We start from the raw sequence: 10,351 nt of genomic DNA, 5'->3' as shown, positions 1-10,351 counted from the left end.
TTTAAGAGACAGCATCTTGCTCTGTCACCTAGTGAGCTACAATTGCTCACAACAGCCTTGACTTTTGGATTCAAGTGATCCTCCTGCCTCAGCCTCCCAAGAAGCTGGGACAACAGGAGTGTGCCATCACACCCAGCTAGTTTTTAAATTATTTATAGAAACAGGTTCTTTCTGTGTTTCCCAGGCGGGTCTCTAACTCCTGGCCTCAAGCAATCCTCCTGCCTGAGCCTCCCAAACTGCTGAGATTACAGGTGTGAGCCACTGCACCCTGATAGATCTTATAAGCCAGTAAGTGACAGTTAAGTAGCAAACCTGATGTTCTCACTGCTTCAAAAATAAAAGGCTGGCCAGGCATGGTGGCTCACGCCTGTAATCCCAGCACTTTGGGAGGCCAAGGCAGGCGGATCACCTGAGGTCAGGAGTTCAAGACCAGCCTGGCCAACATGGTGAAATCCCATCTCTACTAAAAATACAAAAATTAGCCAGTAGGCGCCCCAATCCTAGCTAGTGAGGGGACTGAGGCAGGAAAATTGCTTGAACCCAGGAGGCAGAAGTTGCAGTGAGCTGACATCACGCCATTGCACTCCAGCCTGGGCAACAAGAGCGAAACTCCGTCTCAAAAAAGTAAATAAATAAATAAATAAATAATAAAGAAATAAAAGGCTTTGGTGCCTAAACATTTCAGGGCTTAATAAGTTACATTCTCTGTCTTACTGGCCCATGGCAAAGTCACTTCCAATGTCACCTCATCAAGAGTCTCAGTCACAAGAGAAATTGAGACAAAACCATTCCACAAAAGCAGAGAAATTTCTCCCCAAGAACCTGGGGCTACAAGCCACAGGATATAGTGGGGGGGATGTGTGACCCTCAGCTTTGGATGGACTGTAGAAGACCACTGAGGAGGGACTGCCTGGTCCTCAAACCTGAAGGGTGGCAGCAACTCAGAAAATAAACAAATGACACACCAGGACCCTATTTTTCCCCTCTAGTTAAGAAACCCAGTGACTTCATACATTTTCCACTGAAATATAGTAGCTCTAGGTCTGGTCTGTTCCCTCCTCAGCCAGTGGTTCATCTGATGCTGACTCTGACAGCGCCCTTTCTTCCCATGCACTCACGCCAAACGACCACAAACCAAACACAAAGCCCACCACATCCATGCCACAAAACCACTCTTCACGCCCCAGCCCAAACCCAAACCTCACTTCCTCAAAGAAATGCCTCTTACTCAGAGCATCAGAATGGACTTCTCCTTCACAGCACTCATCTCAATTTATAACCGCAGGTACATAAGTGAAGTGACCAAGTAAGACTGAAAAATCTGGGAGGGCACAAACTCTATGTTTTCCCCTTCGCCGTCTCCCCAAGGTTTAGCACAGTACCTGGCACACACAATGAAGAAGCACAATAAAGCTCCATTAAAGAACGAACAAATGAATGAACTCCAAAATCATATAACTAAGCATATGCCATAAAGAAACCACCGAATCGGACCCCACAACCGTAACTGAACACATACGCAAGCCCCTCGCACTCTTAAATCAAGTAAAAAGTCAAAAACAAACAAAAAAAACTGCATGTTCTGCAACCGTACATCCAGCATTAATGTCACCCCGCCACATGCCGCATCGACGACATATCCCACAGCTGCACTCAACCCGCCCTCACGACCGCACACAACCACAACCCACGTAACTAACACGATTATACACATGTCGCATGACCACACACAACACGAACGACTCAACCCCGTGGAGCAGACATGACAACGTCACACATCGCACAGACACCACACAAAACACTCCAAACATCTCTACACGAACTCAGAACACAAACGCTTCAGCTTTACACAACCAGAGAATCAAACACAACCGCTCGGGAGACAAGCACCCACCCACTCCCCCCACAGCTGCACAACCAAACCCAAGTGTATACGCCCCGCGTAACCGCACAGAGCCCAATCATCACAAGCACACACAAGCGAAACGCACGGCCTGAAAGCCGCATCTCCCACCTCTCACGTCACACCCACCACAACCACACACGGTCCACCCACAGGACCCGCCCATCTCCGTTCTGGAGGAGTGGTGTCTCCGTCCCCCAGACTAGGCCTGACCCTCTGTACCCGGCCGGGCTCCTGCGGACACGCAGGCCTGTCCCGTCCTCGGGCCCGGGCCTCCACCGTCCCTCACACAGCCGCGGCCGCCATCTCCATCGGTCGCTCGGAACTCAGCAGGTGCGCCTGCGGCGGCGACGAAACCGGAAGACAGGTTAGTAGACGCCTGTCGAGCGCCGAGTCTTCGAGGCAGCAAAAAGGGCGGATACGGATTCGAATCGTGGAGGGCGGTCCGGCGGCTTCTGCGCAGGCGCTTTCCGAAAGAGGGCGGGGACACGTGCGGGGAGAGGAGGTGGGACTTGGTAATGTGCGGTTCTTATGTCTCGGATTCCAATCTAGCAGCGCGTTAAAGCCAGCCACTGGCTCTGCACCCCATTGTACAGCTGGGAAAGCTGAGGCCGGTAGATCTTTGGCTCTTGACCAATATGCACAAAGGCAGCCAAGGAGTCAAAGTTCCTGAGAGCTGGAGACAGAAAAAATATTCGGGGGACGTGGAGGCGATGGAAAGTCCAAGAATAGAACCACATGAGACTGGAGACTTGGTATGAGAAGGTGTATCCTGGGGGTGTACAGCATGGCCAAACCTGTGGAAAAGATGGCATTTTCAAAAGGCAGGACGATTGATCAGCCAGGACCTACCCCGTGCCTGCCTACGCTGTGCTAGGTACCATGGGGTATAGAGAGTCAAAACCTCATCCCAGTACCGGAGACCTATTTGCTTTGTGCCCTGTACACGTTCTGGACCTTAGCAATGGCCAGGCTCCAGGAGGAAGAGCTGCAGAGAGCGATGGGACGATTGGACGATCCTGGGCCTCCGTTTACATCCCTGCAGCGTTACTGGCCCTCTTTTACAGAAGTAAAATGGGGATAATAATGATAGTCTCCGTCTCACAGGGTTGTGAAGATTGAGGTAATTGCACGGTAGGGGGGGTGTCCTGCATACTGGCTTTGCCCGTTTCACCTTCCCTGCCTCCAAAGAGTCTTCCCCACCTGGTCTCTGGACAGGAGCACTGCACCTTCATCACCTTCCATTTAAGGACATGGGGCTCCGGATTGGGAAAGCATTAAGGGCAGGGAACTCGGGGTCTAGAGATCTAGGTTCTAGCCCTGGCTGTACCTTACTTTGTGGCTTTGAACAGGTCCTTTCCCCTTTCTTGGCCTGAGTTCTCCCATCTGTACAGAAGAAATTGGCGCCAGTAACTTAGCCTTTTCTCTCAATCTGATGGTCAATTTTTTTTTTTTTAACGTTACAATGTCGGCAGAAGCGAATAATGACTTCCCTTTGTTTACTGATACAGACAAGGAAGAGGTTTCCTAACCTGACAGAAGCAAAGCAACATGCCCAACTCCCCGTGTCCATCACTAGCTTCTGCCTTAGGTCCCCAAAACGAGGACTTTGGGAGTAAAACCACCCTTTTGAAAGTCTGAGGCCACAGAGGTCCCAGAACGAGCCACACTTACAGGCAGGACTACGTTTTGGGTCGGGCAATGAACGTTTATTAAACCATCATGATTTTTGCTGTCATTTTATCATTTACAGAAAAACATCATATTTGGTTGGGCACGGTGGCTCACGCCTGTAATCCCAGCACTTTGGGAGGCCGAGATGGGCAGATAACTTGAGGTCAAGAGTTCAGCCTGGCCAACATGGTGAAACCCCGTCTCTACCAAAAATATAAAACATTAGCCGGGTATGGTGTCGCATGCCTGTAATCCCAGCTACTCAGGAGGTTGAGGCAGGAGAATCGCTTGAACCTGGGAGGCGGAGATTGCAGGGAGCTGAGATCATACCACTGCACTCCAACCTGGGCGACAAAGCGAAACTCCGCCTCAAAAAAAAAAAAAAACAAAAAAGAAATAAAGAAAGAAAAGAAAAGAAAAAAAATCATATTCATCATTTCACTTGCTCAAAAAAGCAATAGCAATGTGGCCTCACCTTGTAAGTTAATTCTGGAAATCACAATGAATAGAGCACTGCTCTTGATATTGTTAATGATAATCACAAAGACTTTCCTATATGCTTCACACTTCATCAAAAGTACTTTCTTTAATCCTTTAGGCAACTCTATGACTATTTCCAGTTTGATAATAATAATGACTAATATTTACTGAGGGATTTGTACACGCCAGACACTGTTCTATGTGCTTTCCATATCTTAACTCATTTCATTCTCACACAACTCAATGATGTACAAACTGTACAAAATGTAATATTATTCCCATTTTATAGAAGGGAAGCTGAGGCACAGAGAGGTTAGGTGACTTGCCCAAGGTCACCAGTTGGTGAGCCTTGAGCCCAGAGTCACCTTGCCTTGAGGCTTTCATAATCCCCACTTTTCCTTCCTCTGTGACGTGCTGATAGACTTCCTGTACCTCCTCAGCCTCCTCCAGCCACCACTCCTGTACTGGGCATAGAGAGAGGATGTAAGCCAATTAGTTCAAAACAGAAGTGTGCACGTGCACACAGATGCTATGGTGTCAGAGGAAAGACCAGCAGAGTCCCCTGCAGGAATTCAGGAAAGGGTTCCCATAAGCGGGCAGCAGGTGAGCGTGGTCCTCGGGTAGAAACGATTAGGAAGGGCCTTCCAGGCCAGGGGAATCGCATATGCAAAGACATAGTTATGGAGAAGAACATGAGTCCTTTGAGAAACTCAGAGAGAAGTTCATTCACACATAGAGGGATAATATCAAGCCACTCCTCCTTGTTCCCAAAACTGTAGGCAGCCACTTCTAGTGAGAGAATCTTGGACACCTGGGTCTCTTCACACTTGCCCCCTGCCTTAGGGTTCTCTATTTCTTTCTGTCTCTCTATCCCTCTATCTCACTTCTCACTTTCTTTTGGCCCCTTATTTGTCTAAGTTTATCCCAAGCAGCCCAAGCCATCTTGCCCACATTAAAATCCCTGGGCAAGAAAATGAATTATGATATGGGTAACATAAACGTCATTGGGGAAGGTCTGGGCACATCGTGTAACTTCCCGAAGCGCCAAATGCCCTCCAAGCTGGCCTGGCCCCAGCTCCCAGGCCTCTGCCAGCTGCTGTGGTCTGAGCCAGCGGGTTGACAGGGTTGAGGTTGGCACACCCTGTCTGCTGGCACAGGGAAATGAGGGTGATGACGGACAGCCTGGCAGAGCCTTGCCTGGAGGATGGAGGGGAGGGTGTGCTGGGCTGGGCAGTGTCTGAGGGAAGCAGGTGGCAGTTGCTGTGGCCCTATCAGGAAGGAAGCAGGGAATGAGGAAAGAAGAAAGGGAAGAGAAAACGAAGGGAGAAAGGAAGAGGAAGAGGGAGGGAAAGAATGACAAGAAAAAAACCAAGACGGAGCAAAAGTCGACCTGGGTTTGAATCCCAGCCCTGCCACCTATGGCCACTTGAATCCTGGGCGGGTCACTTAAATTCTCTGAGCTTTGGTTTCCTCATCTGTAAAATGAGATAATTATAGTACCCACCTCTTAGATTGGAAGGTTAAATAGCTTAATATTTGGAAAGTGTTAGGACAGTGCCTGGCACAGGGGAAGGACTATGTAAATGTTTGTTAAATAAAGAAAGGAAGAGCGGTGTGATTCAGATGCCTTGGCTGTTGTGTCATACTGAGTCAGACAATAGCATGAGGGTATGAGGATCCAATCTGGTGTCATAGAAATAGCTTTGAGAGTCATGGCCTTGCCAGATGGGATGTCTACAAAAAGAACTCAGAATAGAATCACATAGCAACTGGATTCATTAAATCCAATAGTGGGTGGGGGAACAGCCTCAACAAACCTGAAAATCAGGAAACATGGAATTGACTTGGGATATGTGAGCTGCAAAGCCAACCAATTTGCAGGTAGTGGGCTGGCATCCTCTTTGACAAAGCAGGACCACTCCCAGCCCATTGGGGCCTATGGCAAATGGGAAAGGGGTGCCACTCCCTTCTCTCCAACGGACACAACCCTGTGCTGGCACTCGAGCCCTGCATTTGGCAAGTGGGGCACAGACTGGATTTCAGCATCCACTTACCCCCACCCCACCCCACTCCCAACTGTGCTGCACACAACCTGCACGGTGGCCCTACGTGCAGGGAGAAGGAGAATCAAGAGCACAGCATGGGCCGGGCGCGGTGGCTCAAGCCTGTAATCCCAGCACTTTGGGAGGCCGAGACGGGCGGATCACGAGGTCAGGAGATCGAGACCATCCTGGCTAACATGGTGAAACCCCGTCTCTACTAAAAATACAAAAAATTAGCCGGGCGAGGTGGCGGGCGCCTGTAGTCCCAGCTACTCGGGAGGCTGAGGCAGGAGAATGGCGTGAACCCGGGAGGCAGAGCTTGCAGTGAGCCGAGATTGCGCCACTGCACTCCAGTCTGGGCGACAGAGCGAGACTCCGCCTAAAAAAAAAAAAAAAAAAAAAAAAAAAAAAAAAAAAAAAAGAGCACAGCATGGTCCTCAGGTCATGAGAAAAAGTCACGCTGGTTGTCTGCAGCTTCAGATCTCATTCCCTGACCTACATCTTCAGAGATATGCACTTTCAGCCAGTTGAGAAGTTAAGCTCAATTTTAACCCAGATTTGAAACAATCTGTGTATATATGGTATTTTAAGTATTTGAGGTACACATGTTAGAGCATCTAACACATTCATCTCATGACTCCACTTTAAAATCTATAACTCAGCAAATGACTTAGGCTTGTGATTTTAGGTTCATTCAACAAACTATGTATTAAGCACCTACCTACATGAGTGCCTGAGATAAACAAAATAGACATTGATCCTTGCCCTCAGGGAGTTGACACATCCATATTCTCATGGAGAGACACAGATCCTAAACAATTAATATACTAAATAAGAATATTATATAGCACATTAGAAAGTGGTAAGTGCTGTAGAAAAAAACAGAGTAAAGAGAACAAGGAGTGCCAGGTTGCAGAACTTATAGTGTGGTCAGGGTAGGCCTCACTGAGAAGGCACCATTTGAGCAAAGACTTGAAGAAAGTGAGCCATGTGGATCCCTTGGAGAACAGCATTCCAGGCAGAGGGAACAGCCACTGTGAAGTCCTCATGTGGAAGTGCACAGGGCAGGTTGAAGAAAAAGTAATGAGGCCAACACCCATGTTCATAGCAATCTTATTCGCACTAGCCAAAAGATAGAGACACCTCAAATGTCCATCAACATGTCAACATAGAATAATCAAACGAGTCAGCATGCAGTCTTTTTTTTGTTGTTTGTTTGTTTGTTTTTAGAGACAGGGTCTCACTCTGTCACTCAGGCTAGAGTGCAGTGGTGCAATCATCCCACCTTAGCCTGAGTAGCTGGGACTACAGATATGCACCCCTACACCTAGCTAATGAAGAAAAAATTTTAGAGGTGGGGTCTTGCTATGTCACTAGCTCAGAATGTAGTTTAAAGAGAATTTATTCAAATGCAAAGGTTGAGGACTGCACCCTGGGACTGCACACTTCCAAGCTGTCTTGGAAAGTGCTCTGGAGAACAAACAAGAGGCTTGAGATTTTAATGAGGAAAAGGATGAGGCTGGGCACAGTGGCTCATGCCTGTAATCCCAACTACTTGGGAGACTGAGGCAGAAAGATTGCTTGAGGCCAGGAGTTTGAGACCAGCCTTGGCAACATAGTGAAACCCCATTTCTAAAAAAAAAAAAAAAAGAAAGAAAATTAAGTTGAAGCTGAGGCACCGGTGGGGGGGCCTCAAGCCTGCTAATCCCAGCCACTTTGGGGAGGCCAAGACAGGCGACAATGAGTTCAGAGAGGCGGGTCGAGACCATCCTGGGCTAACCCGGTTTTGACACCCCGGTACTCTACTAAAAAAATAAGAAAAAAAAAAAAACTAAGGCCGGGCGAGGTGGCGTGCTCCTGTAGTCCCAGCTACTGGGGAGGCTGAGGCAGGAGAAATGGCATAAACCCGGGAGGGCGGAGCTTGCCAGTGAGCCAAGACCCGGCCACTGCACTCCGCCCTGGGCGAACAGAGCGAGGACTCCGGTCTCAACAAAAATAAATAAATAAAAAATAAAATTAAATAAATAAATAAGAAAATTAAGTTAGAAAATTAGCTGGGGCTGGGCATGGTGGCTCGTGGCTATAATCCCAGCACTTTGGGAGGCTGAGATGGGTGGATCACCTGAGGTCAGGAGTTCAAGACCAGCCTGGCCAACATGACGAAACCCCGTCTCTACTATGATACAAAAATTAGCCAGGCGTGGTGGCTCATGCCTGTAATCCCAACTACTGGGGAGGCTGAGGCAGGAGACTCATTTGAACCTGGGAGGCAGAGGCTGCAGTGAGCCGAGATCACACCACTGCACTCCAGCCTGGGCAACACAGTCGAGACTCTGTCTCAAAAAGAAAAAAAGAAAATTAGCTGGGCATGGAGGTGTGTACCTGTAGTCCAAGCTACTTTGGAGGCTGAGGGAGGAGGATCACTTGAGCCCAAGTGTTTTTTATTATTATTATTATTATTATTATTACTATTATTATTAGAGACGGAGTTTTCGCTCTTGTTGCCCAGGCTGGAATGCAAGGGCATGATCTCAGCTCACTGCAACCTCTGCCTCCCAGGTTCAAGCAATTCTCCTGCTTCAGCCTCCTGAGTAGCTGGGATTACATGCCTGTGCCACCACACCCAGCTAATTTTTTGTATTTTTAGTAGAGACGAGGTTTCACCATATTGGTCAGGTTGGTCTTGAACTCCCGACCTCAGGTGATCCTCCCATCTCAGCCTCCCAAAGTGTTGGGATTACAGGCATGAGCCACCGCACCCGGCCAAGCCCAGGTGTTTGAGGTTACAGCGAGCTATGATCGTGCTACCTCAGTCTGGCCTGGGCAACAGATTGAGATTCTGTCTCAAAAAAGAGAGAGAGAAAAAAAGGACAAATCTGGAGAGCTTGCAATTACAGAAGTTGTTCATCAGGAATTCTCATTGGTTTACAGAAATAACATTGGTTAATGATTGGCTATACATTGTTGAACTATAGGGTGTAGGGCATTTGATGGCTACTTGGTGTCAGAGTTGGCACAGCAAGTAGGTTCAAGAGGTAATTATTTAGCTTAAGGAAGAGTGAGATGCAACTGCTGCTACATTTTATTTTTGAATTTTTATTTGTTTATTTGAGGCAGGGTCTCACTCTGTTGCCCAGGCTGGAGTGCAGTGGCATGATCATGGTTCACTGAAGCCTCGACATCCTGGGTTCAGGTGATCTTCCCACCTCAGCCTCCCGAGTAGCTGGGACTACAGGCGCCTACCACCATGCCTGGCTAGTTTTTCTATTTTTTGTAGAGATGGTGTTTCACCATGTTGCCCGGTTGGTCTCGAACTCCTGAGCTCAAGCAATCTGCCCACCTCAGCCTCCCAAAGTGCTAGGATTACAGGCGTGAGCCACCGAACCCAGTCTGCGATTACATTTAATTTTTTTTTTTTTTTAGAGGGACTCTCACTCTGTTGCCCAGGCTGGAGTGCAGTGGCACAATCTCAGCTCACTGCAACCTCCACCTCCGAGGTTCAAGTGATTCTCATGCCTCAGCCTCCTGAGTAGCTGGGATCACAGGTGTGCAGCCCCATGCCCAACTAATTTTTGTATTTTTAGTAGAGACGGGGTTTCACCATACTGGCCAGGCTAGTCTTGAGCTCCTGACCTCAAGTGATCCGTCTGCCTCAGCCTCCCAAAGTGCTGGGATTACAGGCGTGAGCCACCACGCCCAGCCTGCTGTTACATTTTAAATGCTTTTCTGGGCCTGGTAATTTAAAGGGGTTAGCATTTCTCAGAAAAAGGTTTTCTTTCCCAAACAGATGAATGAATAAACAAAACATGGTCTATACTTACAATAAAATATTATTCAACCATAAAAAGGAAATTAATTTTGATATCTGATACAACATGGATGGATCCTTTTCATTACATTTAGTGAAATAAGTCAGACACGAGAAGACAAACACTATACGATTCCACTTATGGTGAGATATCCAGAATAGTCAAATTCATAGAGACAGACAATAAAATAAAGGCTACCAGGGGTGAGGGGAGGGAGAGTCATTGTTTAAAGGGTACAGAGTTTTTATAAGGGATGATGAAAAGTTTTCATAATAGATAGTGGAGCTGGTTACACAACATTGTGACTGTATTTAATGCCACTGAATTGTGCACTTACAAATGATTAAAATGATAAATACTGTGCTGTGTATGTTTTACCACAATAAGCAAAGTAATTGCTGGGCGAGGTGTCAGAGCCCTGGGAATGGAAAGAGATTGGCTCT

The 10,351-nt window shown here is 47.7% G+C and overlaps 1 protein-coding gene across 2 annotated transcripts in view; it reads right to left on the bottom strand.

Moving 5' to 3' along the window:
- Window positions 1-2,340, bottom strand: part of RBSN (rabenosyn, RAB effector) — a 25,868-nt gene extending 23,528 nt beyond the window's left edge. The window contains exon 1 of one of the 2 annotated variants that reach the window (XM_017859198.1): window positions 2,117-2,340. The gene's annotated coding sequence lies outside the window, so the exon portion shown is untranslated. The remainder of the gene's footprint in view (window positions 1-2,116) is intronic. The other variant, XM_017859196.1, reaches the window with a different exon arrangement.
- Between the last annotated feature and the right edge of the window lie 8,011 nt (window positions 2,341-10,351).

This window comes from Rhinopithecus bieti, unplaced genomic scaffold, assembly GCF_001698545.2.
Source record: "Rhinopithecus bieti isolate Rb0 unplaced genomic scaffold, ASM169854v2 scaffold_49509, whole genome shotgun sequence".
Taxonomy (NCBI): Eukaryota; Metazoa; Chordata; class Mammalia; order Primates; family Cercopithecidae; genus Rhinopithecus; species Rhinopithecus bieti.
Note: the sequence above shows the minus strand (reverse complement) of the source record. Positions and strands in the feature narration are given on the sequence as shown.